At 41.2% G+C, this 14585-nt stretch overlaps 1 protein-coding gene across 1 annotated transcript in view; it reads right to left on the bottom strand.

The window, feature by feature from the left end:
• WRN (WRN RecQ like helicase) overlaps positions 1–14585 on the bottom strand; it is a 2579924-nt gene that overhangs the window by 1154442 nt on the left and 1410897 nt on the right. The window lies entirely within an intron of this gene.

The raw sequence follows: 14585 nt of genomic DNA, 5'->3' as shown, positions 1-14585 counted from the left end.
ACTTTAAAGGCCAATTATGGGCTTCTGTCTAGCAGTAAGACCCAAGAAACAGTACTGCAACATCAACCACAAAGAAAATTTGAGTCTTCCAACCATTTATGCCTTGACAATATCCTCCTCTAGACTGTACTTCCTATTTCAAGGATGGCTAGGCCTGTCAAGCCAAGGATAAATTCTGTCTGAAAGATGATAATGCATCACACTGCTTGATATGCCACCCAGAATCTATTCCAGAGGTGGGGAAGCTGCTGTGTAATCAGCTTGTCTTACACCACAGTGTTTTATTTATTTGCTGATAAAAAATTAGATCTCTAGTTCTAGTATTTGCGGGATTGTTTGATCTATGGATATCAAAGATATTCAGAACCACTGGATTCTTAATGGCACAAAAGGAAAGGCATAAATCTCCCCTCAGAAAGCTATAAGACATTGAATAAAGTCTTTTCTAATAGGACAGAGTTCTTAAGCCTGTAATCTTCTTAGTTAAGAACATCTGTAGTCTTTCTAGTTATTTGGTATGCCCAATGAGGTACATCCCAACGAGGAAATTGTATTCAGTAACTATCCTAATCAATGCTGAATGTGATGGGACAATGACTTCTTTAGAACAGGATAATATTCCTTTGTCAATTAGATGCACCAAGTAGCCAGACTTTCTAACTACTGCTTTTATATGATAATCAAAGGAGATGGAGACATATACCCAAGTTCAGAAGTCTTTAACATTCTAATTTTGAAGTCGGGTGTTGTCTATGTTGTATACTTCTGGGAGAGGGACTGTTTTACTCATTGTAACAATACTGGACTTTTTATCATTTAAATGGAGTGAATTTTTTCTACTCCAAGTATTTACAACTGTAACTTCTTGCTGAAGGGCTTTGACATCAGAAAGGGACTTGACAATGACTCATGGTTTACAGTCGAATGCAAACTTGGTTAGCCAGAGGTATTAATTAGTTCATGGTCTCTAGATCAGAGTAGCAAATGTCAAAAATAGAAAAGATCCCAGCGCTACATCCTGTGTGACTGGTCACTTTCATACTCTCATATAAGGTACCTGCAACCTGCCCTTTTAGCCAGTTTGCTATTCATCTTACTACATAGGGATCTGTTTGCAATGCATTATGTTTACAAACTATGCTAGCAGAAGGAATGGTGTTAAATGTCTTGGCCAGGTCAAAGTATGCTGTGGGAATACACCATGACCGCTGTCACCAGCCTGTGTTACCCTTTCAAAGAAGTTAAACAGAGTCATTAAACAGAATCTACCCTTGACAAAACCAAACTGCTGTGGTCTAGCCTGATGAGATTTTTAAAATCACAGTATAAAGTCAGTAATGCTATGTTCCATGGCTTTGCAAATAAGACTTTTCAGGCTAATAGGCCTATACTTCCCTGATGTCAGTGGTGGGGCCTCCCTTGTGGAGTGACATCTACTGCTGTGCACTGAACCTCAAGGACAAAACCAGTGGCTAAACCTCACATTAAATAGTTTATGGAGTGGCTCATCCAGAAATTGTTTAGTACTATTTATTATTAAACAGCCATGTACATTATCACGTCTCAATGAGTGCACTCTCAGTACACATTTTTTAGTAATGATGGAGGGGTTTGAGAGATTCAGGAATAAGTGGGCTTTGGATGCTCATCTCTAGAGTAAATTTCACACGGAGTTATGTATAAAGTACAGTTTTGTACCTACCATAAATGTAGATGTCCGATAGATATGCAACTGCAGTCATAACATATGGGTTGTCCTGCCTCAGGCAGCCCTCGGTCAGCCGAATTCCAAAGTCTGGGTCCGGCGTCGGCTGGTGTCGCCTCCTCTCAGACGTCACCACGGCTGGAGTATAAAGGCATCGGCCGACGCCATCTTCTTCAGTATTTCTTGCCCCAGATGCCAGGTGCCCTCCTAGGAAGGCTAAATTTTGGTAAATGGATAAAAATAATCCCAAACATGCACAACAGTAATAAACAGATACACCATAGGAATACCCCCAGCTAATGGGAACAGGGGTAGGACCCAAATAGAAGGATACAGAGGGGTAGGAGGGAGGGAAAATCCGACTGCAGTTGCATATCTATCGGACATCTACATTTATGGTAGGTACAAAACTGTACTATGTCCTTCAAGAATGCAACTGCAGTCATAACATATGGGTTGAGTAACATAGCCAAGCTGGGGGTGGATGGAACTAAGATAAGGATGGTGTAGCTAAAATCCCCTGCAGGACTGCCAAAGCAAAGCCTGCTCGGGATCTGGAATATAAGGGCAGGTTGTAGTGCTTGGTAAATGTATGCACGGAGCTCCATGTAGCAGCCTCTAAAATGTCCTTTGTTGCCACTCCTCTTAGGAAAGCTGTGGAAGTGGCCATAGCTCTGGTGGAATGTGGCCTAATATTGGCTGGCACACCTTTTCCATGGAAAGAATAGCAGAATCTGATGCAATGTCCAATCCATTTTGAAATTGTTTGTTTGGAGATTGCTTTTCCTTGCACTCCAGCAGCATAGGCTACCAACAGTTGGTCAGACTTTCTGGTGGCCTTAGTTCTGTCCAAGTAGTAACGTAGTTGTCTGTGTATGTCCAAAGTATGCAGTAGCTTTTCCCCCCTATTTTGAGGATTGGGGAAGAATGCAGGCAGGTGAATAGCTTGATTTAGAGACACCCTGGAAATAACTTTGGGCATGAATGTAGGATTGGTTCTTAGAGAAACTCTGTCTTGATGAAAAATGAGGAAGGGGGGCACTGCCATGAGTGCCTGTATCTCCGAAACTCTTCTTGCAGATGTGACTGCCAATAAGAAGGCCGTTTTCCATGAAAGAAATTGCATCTCTGAACTTGCTGCTGGCTCAAATGGAGGAAGAGTTAGTTTTTCCAACACATAATTGAGGTCCCATGCAGGTACTGGCTGTTTTCTGGGAGGTTTGATATTCTTTATTCCTCTTAGAAACTGTCTTAGCAATGGATGAGAAAACACTGGAGGGTCACAGTTGTATTTTGCTGAGATTGCTGAGGCATGAATCTTTATTGAAGAGTATGAAAGTCCAGTATGAAGTAGTTCTGCCAAGTATTCTAAAATCTGAGGTATACTCGGTAATGCTGTGTCCTGACCTCTGTTGGCATTCCAGATGCTGAATCTCTTCCATTTGGCTGAATATGTTTTTCTTGTGGAAGGTCTGCGTGCTTCCAGCAGGATTTCTTGAACCGATTTTGATAGAGAGTTAGGTGGAGAAATCATGTTAGCCTCCAGGCTGTCAGATGTAATGATTTCAGGTCTTGATGTACAGTCCTGTAATTGTGTTGTGTTAGGAGCAGGGGCCATAGGGTCAGAGGCCATGGTTTGGTCCGAGTTATGGTCAATAGCAATGGGTACCAGTGCTGCCTTGGCCAGTCTGGAGCTATCAAAATACCTGTTGGTTGTTCTGCTTTGATCTTCAGTATCACCTTGGTCAGCAGAGGCAGAGGAGGGAATGCATAAATTTTTAGAGAATTCCAGCTGAAGGAGAGAGCATCCGTCTTCCAGGCTAGAGGATGGTGAGTCCTTGTGCAGAACTTTTTCAGGTGATGATTTAAGTGGAAGGCGAAAAGATCTACATCTGGTCTTCTCCATGTCTTTGTCAGTTGAGAGAAAATGTGAGGATGCAGCATCCATTCGTGTGGATCCATGAAATTTCTGCCCAGGTTGTCCGCCAGTACATTGTCCTTTCCTGGTACAAACTGGGATTGTAAATGTATCTTCAGGCTCAGGGATTTTTCCCAGAGAAGCATTGTTAGTCTGCAGAGGGGATAAGAATGAGTGCCTCCCTGCTTGTTTATGTACCACATGACAGTGGTGTTGTCTGTCCTTATCAGTAAATGCCCTTGTTGTAGTGATTTTTCGAAAGTCTCGATTGCATGCATCACTGCCAACATTTCCTTTTGGTTTATGTGCAGATGTCTTTCCTTTGGAGTCCATTGCCCTTGAATGCATCTGTCCTCCATGTGCGCCCCCCATCCATGGTCTGAGGCGTCTGTTGTAATCATCTGGCCTGCTTGAGGTCTGTTGAAAGACATGCCTTTGTTTTGCTGACTGGCTTGAGCCCACCGTAAAACTTCTTTTTGCAGACATGGAATAAGTGGGATTATGTCCTCTAGGCTTTGGCTGTGTTGAGACCATAAGTTTTTTAAATACCATTGCAGCTTTCTCATATGAAGTCTTGCCAAAGGTATCAGAAGGATGCAAGATGCCATGAACCCCAGGGCCTGCAGGATTTTCCTTGCAGTCAGCTGGGAGAGTTTTGCTAGGCCTTTGAAGTACTCTGGTAAATGCTGCTGTTTTTCCTCTGTGAGGTAGGCCATTTGGTTTTCTGTGTCCAGTTTGGCTCCTAAGAAAATAATCTGTTGGGATGGCAGTAGTTTTGACTTCTGAATGTGGACCGTGTATCCCAAGGCCTGCAGTAGATGCATGACATAGTCCAAATTTTCTTTTAAGGTTTGTTTGTTGTCTGCTTGTATGAGGCAGTCGTCCAAGTAGGGGTATATCTGAATCCCCTGCAGTCTGCAGTGTGCCACTACTGTTGCCAGGCATTTCGTGAACACTCTGGGCGCAGTAGATAAGCCAAACGGCAATGCTGAGAATTGATAATGCTCTGTCCCTGCAAGAAATCTGAGGTATTTTCTGCAGCTTTGTTTGATTGGGACATGCAGGTATGCCTCCTTGAGGTCCAGAGTGACCAGCCAAGACCCCTTGCCCAGCATGGGAAGGAGCTGCTGCAACGTCAGCATTTTGAACTTTGGCACTATGAGAAAAGTGTTTAGAGATGACAAGTCCAGTATGGGTCTCCATTTGTTTTCTTTTCTTGGAACAAGGAACAGCCTTGAATAAAATCCCTGGCCTTGCTCCTGAGGAGGAACCCTTTCTATTGCTTTTATACTTAACAGCTTGGAAACTTGAGAGAGTGCCTCTGCCCTTTGATGATGTGGCAGGTTTGGCATGCCTTGTCTTCTTGGTAATGTGTGGAAGTGGAATCTGTAACCGTTGTCTATCAAATCCAGAATCCAGTTGTCCTTGGTTAAGATATGCCAGTTTTGTGAGAATAAGGATAATTTTCCGCCCAAGGGTGCTTCTCTTTGAACCTTTGTAGGCAGAATGAAAATCAAGCCATTGTGATTGTCCTTGTGGTGCAGCTGAACTGTCTGTACCACTTCTTTGATTTGGAGGTTGCCATTGGCGTCCCCTGTAAGATCCTCGGTATTGCCCTCTACCTCTGGCACGTCTGCTTTTTCCCCTTTGAAACTTTTCTGAGCCGGGGAAGGACCAATTCTTTGAGGGCCAGTTTCTGCTGAATCTGGGTGGCTGAACCTGAAGGAAATCCTTGACTGTCTGTACTGACTTTGCTTTTTCCTCTATGGATTTCAGTACATCTTGTGCATTTGCACCAAAAAGCTTCTGTTTTTCCAAAGGTGCATCAAGTAACTTCACTTTAACATGGTCAGGCAAAGACTGATCCTTTAACCAAGCATGTCTACGTATCATAGCCCCAGTCATAGCTGCCCTACATGAAGCTTCCAGTGCATCATAACCACACTGAAGAAAATGGTTATTAACCTGCTGAGAGTTATGTATATGATCATGCAATGCCTTTTTATCAATAGGCTCAGGAGAGGCTAACTTTTTCTGTAAATCATCCAGGAGAAAATCCTGGTACTGAAACATGTGAAAAAGGCAATTTAGTGACCTCATGGCCAGGGTAGTAGAAGTATATACTTTTTTACCCCATCTCTCCAGGGACCTTGCTTCCCTGTCTGCTGGCAGTGGGTTTTTGGCAGAGGAGGTAGCCACTCCCTTGGGGCCCTGTGAAATAGTTTCTAGATCCACAGAGTGGGCCTTAAAAAGGTGCTTGTGAGTGTCAGGGACCCTATAATATCTGTCCGGCTTGATAGGAGCCGGAGGAAGAGAATCAGGGTTAGCACTGGAGTCAGAGAAAACATCATCCAAAACATCCATAACAGGTGGAATAGCTAAAGGCCTGTGCTGGGGAAGCTTGAGGAAGGTATGAAGCCTTTTCCTGGAGTCAGAGAATTCCTGACCCTGCCATTGAAAATGTTCCCTCATGGCATGTAGGACTTCACCAAATGAGAAATCCTCTGGAGGGGAGGCAGAGGGAATTGATTCCTCAGCATCAGAGTCCTCATAGGCCTGGAAGGATTCTTCTTGGGTATCAGAATGTTCAGAATCCCCAGAGGCTTCATCCGAAGAGAGGTCATCCGCCTGCTCAGTTCTGGGCCTTTTCTCTGCAGGTGGCTGAGAACCCCTCTCCGGATGAGGCTGAAACCCCCTGATAAGGGAAATAAGATCAGCAGCCAGAGACATGATTTGCTTATCAGAAGAAGGGGCCTGGGCAGTAGGTCTAGGATGGGCCTTGGCCTGACTGGCAGCCTTAGCACGTGCAAAGGCCTTGATGGACATGGATACAGGGGGCCTAGCAGCCCCACGTGCAGGCGTAACCTTGTCCACAGAAATGGTGTCGGGTAGATCCAGAACTTCGGTTTCCGGAGGAAAATCAACAACTGGCACCGGAGAGATCTCTGCGACCGAAGGTCATGTTAATACTGTGTCGTCGGCCTGTAGCAGTGGATTTACCACTTCCGGAGGGACCGGAGCACTAGCAGAGGGTTTAGGAGTAGCATCGGTAGTGGACGCGGGCCGAGGGTGTCGGTCCCGGTCCTTGCGTTTTTTAACAGATTGGGTTGTCGGTTGTTCCGACGGCATGATATACGCAAAAGATTCACCAAAAAAGTTCTCGGCGAATTCTGCCCGGCGCCTGAGAGTGCGCTTATTAAAGCAAGCACAGGCAGCACAGGCCGAGACGTCGTGGTCTGGGCCCATTCAAGGAAGGCAATAAGAATGGAAGTCCTTATGAGGTATTTGTTTACCACAAGACAAACAATTATTAACTTTCTCAATTTGTTCTGACATCGGCTGAGGCAAGAATAAATGTTCCCCAACGGGGTACTTAGCTTTTAGATGACTTCGGTACTGAAAACTCAGGAGCTGACCGACCGGCACTTGCGAACTGTTTCTGCTTCGGGCACCGCGCAGCAAGAAAGACTGAAGAAGATGGCGTCGGCCGATGCCTTTATACTCCAGCCGTGGTGACGTCGGAGAGGAGGCGACACCAGCCGACGCCGGACCCAGACTTTGGAATTCGGCCGACCGAGGGCTGCCTGAGGCAGGACAACCCATATGTTATGACTGCAGTTGCATTCTTGAAGGACATCTGGCAATGTCTACTGGATCACAGCAGGTGTGGCTATTATGAATAAGGTCAGAGTACTACTGTTATTTCTTAGTTTCTGAACGTAGCTAAAGAAATATCTGCAATTGTCCTTGGCTTCAGATGCTAAGCTAAAATCATGGGCTGCTTTAGTAGACCTGAGTGAACTTTTCAAGTTTTTAATCAATTTTCTGACAATCCTTGATATGGTCTTCTGATTGCCTGCACAATGTTTTTTTTTTTTTTTTTTTGTAATTAATTTATGCTTAAGACCACCAGGGTGGATTGTCTTTTAAATTTCCCATTACTTTTAGATTTGGTCAGGACTGCCAGTTATATACATTTATTTAACTAGGTATAAAATTCCTTTGTGAACCCATCTACTGTAGCAATGGCTGGGTGATGCTGCTATAAATAATAAAGTCTGAAACTTAACAGAATTTGATGAGATTAGTACATTTGAAATGCTTGAATTCTAAGATAATGGTTTCAGTGGGTTTAAGGTAACTAATTTATGATCTGACTTAACTGGGGAAAGAGATACTAGAGGTATTGCACACACAAGTTACATTCGTAAAGACCAAGTCAAGAAAATTGTGTCCTCTATCATGTTTGTTAATATGGGTCAAGTAGGTTTTCTTTATTAATGTCGCGATGGTGCAGCGGTTAGCATTGTCCCCTCACAGCAAAAGGTTCTCCCATTTGATTCTCGGCTGGAGCGCCTTCTGTGTGGAGTCTGCATGTCCTCCCCGTGGTCGAGTGACATTAAAGACACGCAGGTAGGTGAGTGTGTGAATGGGTGTGCCTTCTCTGAAGATTGGGCGTCGGGTTGGCAACTCGGCACCATAAAAATCCACTGCTAATCATTAGTGGACCAGAGTTCTGCTGTGGCCACCCCTAACCGGGAAAAGTCGAAAGACATTACTAGTTTTTCTTCATTAAGTCTAAAACCTTTTGGAGACATCCTACAATTGAGATACAGGTTCTCCAGTTTATTGATGGAAACTTAAAATCTCCTAAAGCCACAGAGTTCTTGTTTATAGAGAGTTTTTTAATTATATTTAGGAACTTTACATGGTTTTTGGTTATATACAGGGTGTCCTGTAACAGGACATAAACTGATAGTTGGTCCTGTTTAGTGTGATTTGGAGTTAAATGATTTCAGTTTGTGGGTCAGTGGGGATCTGTCTAGAAGTAATACGATCCATAACAAATACTGAGATACCACCACAGATGCCATCAGGTCTGAGGGCATGGTAGGTACAAAAGTTTTAGAGGGAGCACTTTCTGAATATTTAATCCAGGTTTCAGTAACATGTTCCAAATGCAGGAAAGCTACAAGGTCAGGCATTTTGCTGATGAGACCTCCTCCACTGAGTACAGCCACCTTAATGTGATCCTACCCCAATTTGTTATATTAGTTTGGGATGCCCATTAGCTGGACTCTGACTAAAAAAAGCACTATGAGGACAGCAAGGGCTTTAGCTAGTATTCTAAAGCTCTGTAACAAGCATTACAGACCATCCTTTACAAAGAAAGCAGGAGAGTCCAGCATTTTGGTTCATGCCGATACAAACTGAATCCTCCTGAAATTATACCAATTATTTAGCAAATTGTTGAAGCCAATTCCCTTTTCTTTGTACCTAGGAATCATCCTTGGAAAAGGAAGGATTCCACTCATGAACAGTGTCTTGTCTGCATTTATGACATGCCGGCACAGTTCTGACTTGTGTCCCTACATACCTCTCAGTGTTCTACATCTCAAATCATCCACTCCCCACATGTGCCACTGCCATATCACAGTCATATTTGTTACGTGAAAGGAATTTAATGGCCCTTGACAAATCAAAGATCCTGGCACCTGAAAGACAACTTGCCCATTATTCTTTTGTCACTTTTTGCCTTAATCCAGTTAAAAAAAAAGCACAATGGCCAAATATACACAGTATTCCTACAACCTGATTTAGGAATATAACTTGTTGGAACTTCTGCATGCTACTAGTTGGTATTAGCAAACAGTTTCACCAGCTACAACAGTTTATTCACTCGATTCTAATTCAAACAATGCAGACGCTATTTCCAACTTTATAGACACAGTTGGTGCTACGCAATCTATTAAGAAACACCCAAACCCACTGTGAAGCACTCTCCTAGTGCATGTTGCTTAATATAATAGCAGGCCAACTGCAAGTATATCCATAGGCTCAAATGTTTTTCTTTAAAGCAAGGAATGGTGCATTACTTTCATGAGTACAGAATATTCAGCCAACCAGATGGCAAAGAGGGATAAAACCCTGACTATGACCCAGGTGACACAAGTATGATGTACAGCTCGGGTGTCTGATGATGCTGGCAAGGAGGATGGGCATCCACATCCTGGGAGATGAGACATAAGTGGCAGAGGTGCACCCACTTTCCTGACTCCATGTAATCAAGGGTATGGGTGAAGATCAGGCTAGGCACCTGTGGGCAGGCTTGGGATACTGAAACTCTTGAGACAAAGGCAGCGCCATCCAAGCAGCTGTGCCTCACAAGCATGGTCTTCAAAATGATGCCAGCACATAAATTAGGGTGTGGTTACCAAGCAGCAGCTACCTCCATAAAGCAGCTATGGAGCACCTGTCAGGTTCTCCCTTGTAGAACACACTTTATCAATGAAGAGAAACACTGGTGACATACCCATGTGTTAACTGGTGATACTCGCACAGGAACAAAAGATTAAAGAGCAAGCAACAACTGTTAGGGTTGTTAAAAACAATTACAGAATATTCTCATCAGTAACTATACAGAAAACAAGCACACACTATGTGGGTCATTACTTAATAACCCCAGTTGTACTTTTTTTAAGCTTGCTTTTGTATGATGTAATCTGTAGTATCAACATAGTCTTAAACACTTCCAAAATTAATACAACCATTACATTAGACAGAAGTTCAGCTGTATTCTGCCCCTATATGGCACACCGCTCATACAATACAAAATACAGATTAAAAAACTACAATACAAAATACAGCTTAAAAAACTATCAGTGGAAATAAAAAAAATGATAAAAAACAATTCTGCAAGACAGAAGGAGCCAACAAACTGCAAGGAGCTAGTTCAAACCAAGTAACAACAGCATTAAAAACTTATTTATTACTGCTTTCACCTAACGGGTTATAGACCATCAGAAATACACTTCAAATCCCTTTTTCTTATTTTATACATTTCATTATCCAGTAAGAACACATTTCCAGTAAATAAAACAATTTAACCATTTAAACAGTTAAAACTACCCAAATGTTCTGTTCTTTAAAAAACACAATGTTAACTGTTTTGTTCAACCCTGGGTGGCAATCAGCTTTTAATTTCATCTACCATATAGTTTCCTTTTGTTCAAGTTTGTTTTTGAAGTCGCCCCCTCTTATGTCTTCTTCAATAATATCGAGTACATAAAACATATTTTCTAAACTCCAAACAGCTCTCGGAATATTTGTATAAAGCATTTTTCTTGTCCTTTGTTTTGATGGCATGTAAATGTTCCTTTATACATTTTTAAAGGACCTTGTAATCATCCCAGTATGAAAAGCTGTACATAAAGAACAAATGCTAACATAAACCATGTTTGGACTGACAAAGCATTTAGTATTCTCAAACATTCTGCCAATATGAGGAAAAATAAGAGTAAGGTCCTTCATGAAAGTATCTACAGACAGAACAGAAGTTACATTTGTAAGGCCTCTTTTTATTTATCAGTGTTAGGGCTAGTCAAAAAATAACCATCATGCTGTAAGAGAATCTTAATGCTAAAATATTTCTATAAAGAAACCCGGGTTCATTTCCTACTACTTCATATATCTCTTTATTACCTTTAATAATGTTCCAATTTTTCTTTATAACCTTATGAATACAATAATTGTCACCTGGCCAAAGACACATATCGAATGAACTTGGTCATATTGTTTTAAGTTTTTTTTATCATAGGACTTGACCACAGGTTTTATCAAAATATATGGAAATTGCTCCCCTCTCTTTCCAAGCTCCTCTTCAAATGTTTTTAACAAAAATCTCATATTGTATCCTCTCTGCTGTTCTTCAATGAAATCAGAATCATTACAGGTTAGTCTTGATGCTTTTATAAACTGACCTCTGGGTACATTACACTTCATAAAAAGCAGGTGCTGACTTCTAAAATAAAGATAATTATTGGAAAAGGTTTTCCTCCTATGTATTTTACTTTCAAATACCTTTTCATCAATTTTCCAAGTTAACTTTATGTCTAAAAAATCAACAGTTGTACCAAAATCACCCATGGAAAACACCCCAAACTCCTGTTATTTAACTCATCCAGAAACAGGTCTACTTCAAAACATTGACGTACCACAGTCAAAACCCAGTTCACGGAGACATCATCAAACCCTTACAATGTCAAACACCAGGAACATTGAAAACTAACCCCTGGAAAAGAACCACTTGGCCACCATGGTGCACCAAGGCATTTCCCCACTGTAGTGTGATCTTGGAGTTAGTATATTTAGTTGGGAGATGGGGGGGGGGTGAAGCCTCCCACTCTGATGGGTATTACTTGGTCCTGGTGACCAAGTGGTTCAGTTCCCCGAGTTAGACTTTACAGTCCCGGGTGTTTGACATAAGGGTTCGAAGATGTGGTCTCAAACTAGGTTTTGACGATGTAGTAAGTTAATGTTTTGAAGTAGACCCCCCAGAAACCTATTAGTGTCTTCTATGGCACCTTCAATTATAAAAAAAAAAAAAATCTACAAACCTTTTATATAAAATTGTGCTAGGAAATATGGGGTAATATTTCAGTCTTCCACCATCCTAAAACTAGGTTAGTAAAGGAGGGTGCAACATTAGACCCCATAAAAATCTCCTTAATTTACTTGTAGTATTTCTTGTTAAGAACAAAAAAAATGTTCTCTAAAATAATGTCCATTAGAAAACAGAACAGATTAATTTTCTTAGGTGAAAAGCTAGCATTTTTACTAAGATATAATAAAAAAAATTTCATTCCTATGTCATGAGGAATATTCGTAAATAAGGACACTATGTCCACAGGGAACATGATATAACTGCCTGCCCTATCAGAGAATTGTTGGTTAAATTCTTGAATGCAACCTAAAAATTCCCAGGAATCCTTTATATAGGACGCTATCTTTTGCACCAAAGGGTTTAAAATGCGGTTTAAATAAACAGACATCTGCCTTGTAAAGCTATTTGGGGGGTGCTGTTTCATTCTTATGGATTCCAAACAAGGTCCCAATTTGTGGTTGTTCATTAGACAAATAAGTGTACAGTTTGAATGCAATACTACCTTCCATGAATAGTTCACACAAATGCCTTTCAGTAGCTTTGTAACATTTTTGTATGTCCTGTAAACGGACTTCACCATAATCGCAAAGTTCACCTAACAAACATTCAATGCCTTTAATATAATCACTTTGTATCATGACAACTACTCCCCCCCGCCCTCATCTACTTTCATAAACCTTCATTCTTTATCACACAACTGTTTCAATGCTTCCCTTTCTTCTTTATTTAAATTAATATACTTATTCATATATTTCTTATTCAGAATGTCTCAATGTCATTTTCACAACTCTGCTCAAACAATTTAAGTGCATTATGTAATACAGGATTAAAATCAGATGGCTTTCTGAGTAATTCATCATCAATCCTAACACTATGCAATAAATATTTCAAGTTTAACTTTCTTACATATGTTTTTAACTCAAGTGATTTCCTGACTAAATCAGACCTATGAATAGGTACAAAATTAAGTCGCAACTGTAAAATATTCAACTGAACAGGACTAAAAGAAAAGTCAGCCAAGTTAAATATTTTGGGCAAAAATTCAAAGATAGATACATTTGTTAGCCTACTAATATTGTCCATAAAACATTTTCTGTTATTGTTTAGAGAAGGAGATAGCTCTTTATTCATATTCACCTCCATTTTCTCCATTGATTTCAACCTCTGCCTCATTCACCTTGTTTGACAACTGGACCAACCTCAGTCTGTATAATTCTTTGAAATGTCTTCAAAAGGGTTACTACTGGGTGTCTCGTCAGGTGCATACTGTAGTTAAATTTCTCCCTCAGATGATCCTGGGAAAAAAAAATTGTCACCATTCCTTTCTTCAACTCTACTCAAAGGACTATCAGGTGTTGTAGAAGGAGGTGGAAATCTTTTACCTTCATGGGTCCCTTCAGAATTTGAAGGGACTGTGCTGAAACTGGATAGCTCCATCGGATTAACATTAATCAAACCCCGTTCACCTTTAGAGTGATTATCACTCTCACTTCCCTGGTTGTGTTGATTGCCATTAATAGGCAAAACATTATTTTCATAGGCAGCCTTGTCTTGTAAAATCTTTTTCTTTTTGCAAAACACAATGGTTTTCTCGTATCTGTCAAGCATTGCAAAAATATTATCATATTCACTGCACAAGGCTGGAAAATCAGAAATAGTTTTGATAATAAAGCTTCCAACAACTACAGTGGCCTCTGACCTTGGGTAAATGAATGTGGAAATTGTAATGCCATTCCATCAGAGGTAAGAGAACTTTCTACTCTGATATTGCATACCAAAGGTAGGAGATGTGCAAAACGGAATGGGAAACTAACATTCTGCTTAGCAACTACATGAACACAACCGACAATGCTATGTACAGAATTCTCAAAAGATATTATCTCAGCCTGGGGCTTGGGCTTGAGGTGGAGGATGGTGCAGGTAAACAGCTCTACTGAGGGAGGGATTGGAGGCATGGAATAATCAGGACATGGGATGGTATAACCAACTAAAAGGTGGGGTCTTCCAGAAGGGAAGCACAAGGCTAACTACAGGTGGTGAGGGTTGGCCTAGGGGAGTATATGCTCCAACTGGTAGATAATACCTACACCTTTGTTAAATATCTGCGCTTTGGAAAGCCTAGTTAGCTGTTAGTGAAGAAGGGCTTTGCCTGACCGCTGCACCACAATACAGAGTTAACTCCTACAGTTCACATTTAAGGACCACATTTTCATTACAAAGCCCTGCTGACTGACCCACATCAGACAATATTAGCTAACATGATGATAAAAATCAGCTGATCTCTGCTTGCTATGAAAAGTGATAAGGAAGCTTGTACAGAGAAAAAAAAACATAGGTTTGTACTTGCCTGGTAACAGGTTATCATTTGTGGATAGGGAACAAAAAATTCCAGCCCTAGACTACAAAATTGGTACAAAAGGATGGTTAAACAATAAATGGAAGCCTTACTCTGTGGCTTTAGAGAAGGTTCCGGTATGAGTGAGGTTTAAGGTTATGATAGCTGGTTAAACCTGGATAGT

Source organism: Protopterus annectens, chromosome 17.part0 (genome assembly GCF_019279795.1).
Source record: "Protopterus annectens isolate FY-2018-M chromosome 17.part0, PAN1.0, whole genome shotgun sequence".
Taxonomy (NCBI): Eukaryota; Metazoa; Chordata; order Ceratodontiformes; family Protopteridae; genus Protopterus; species Protopterus annectens.
This window is presented reverse-complemented; position numbering and strand designations above follow the sequence as displayed.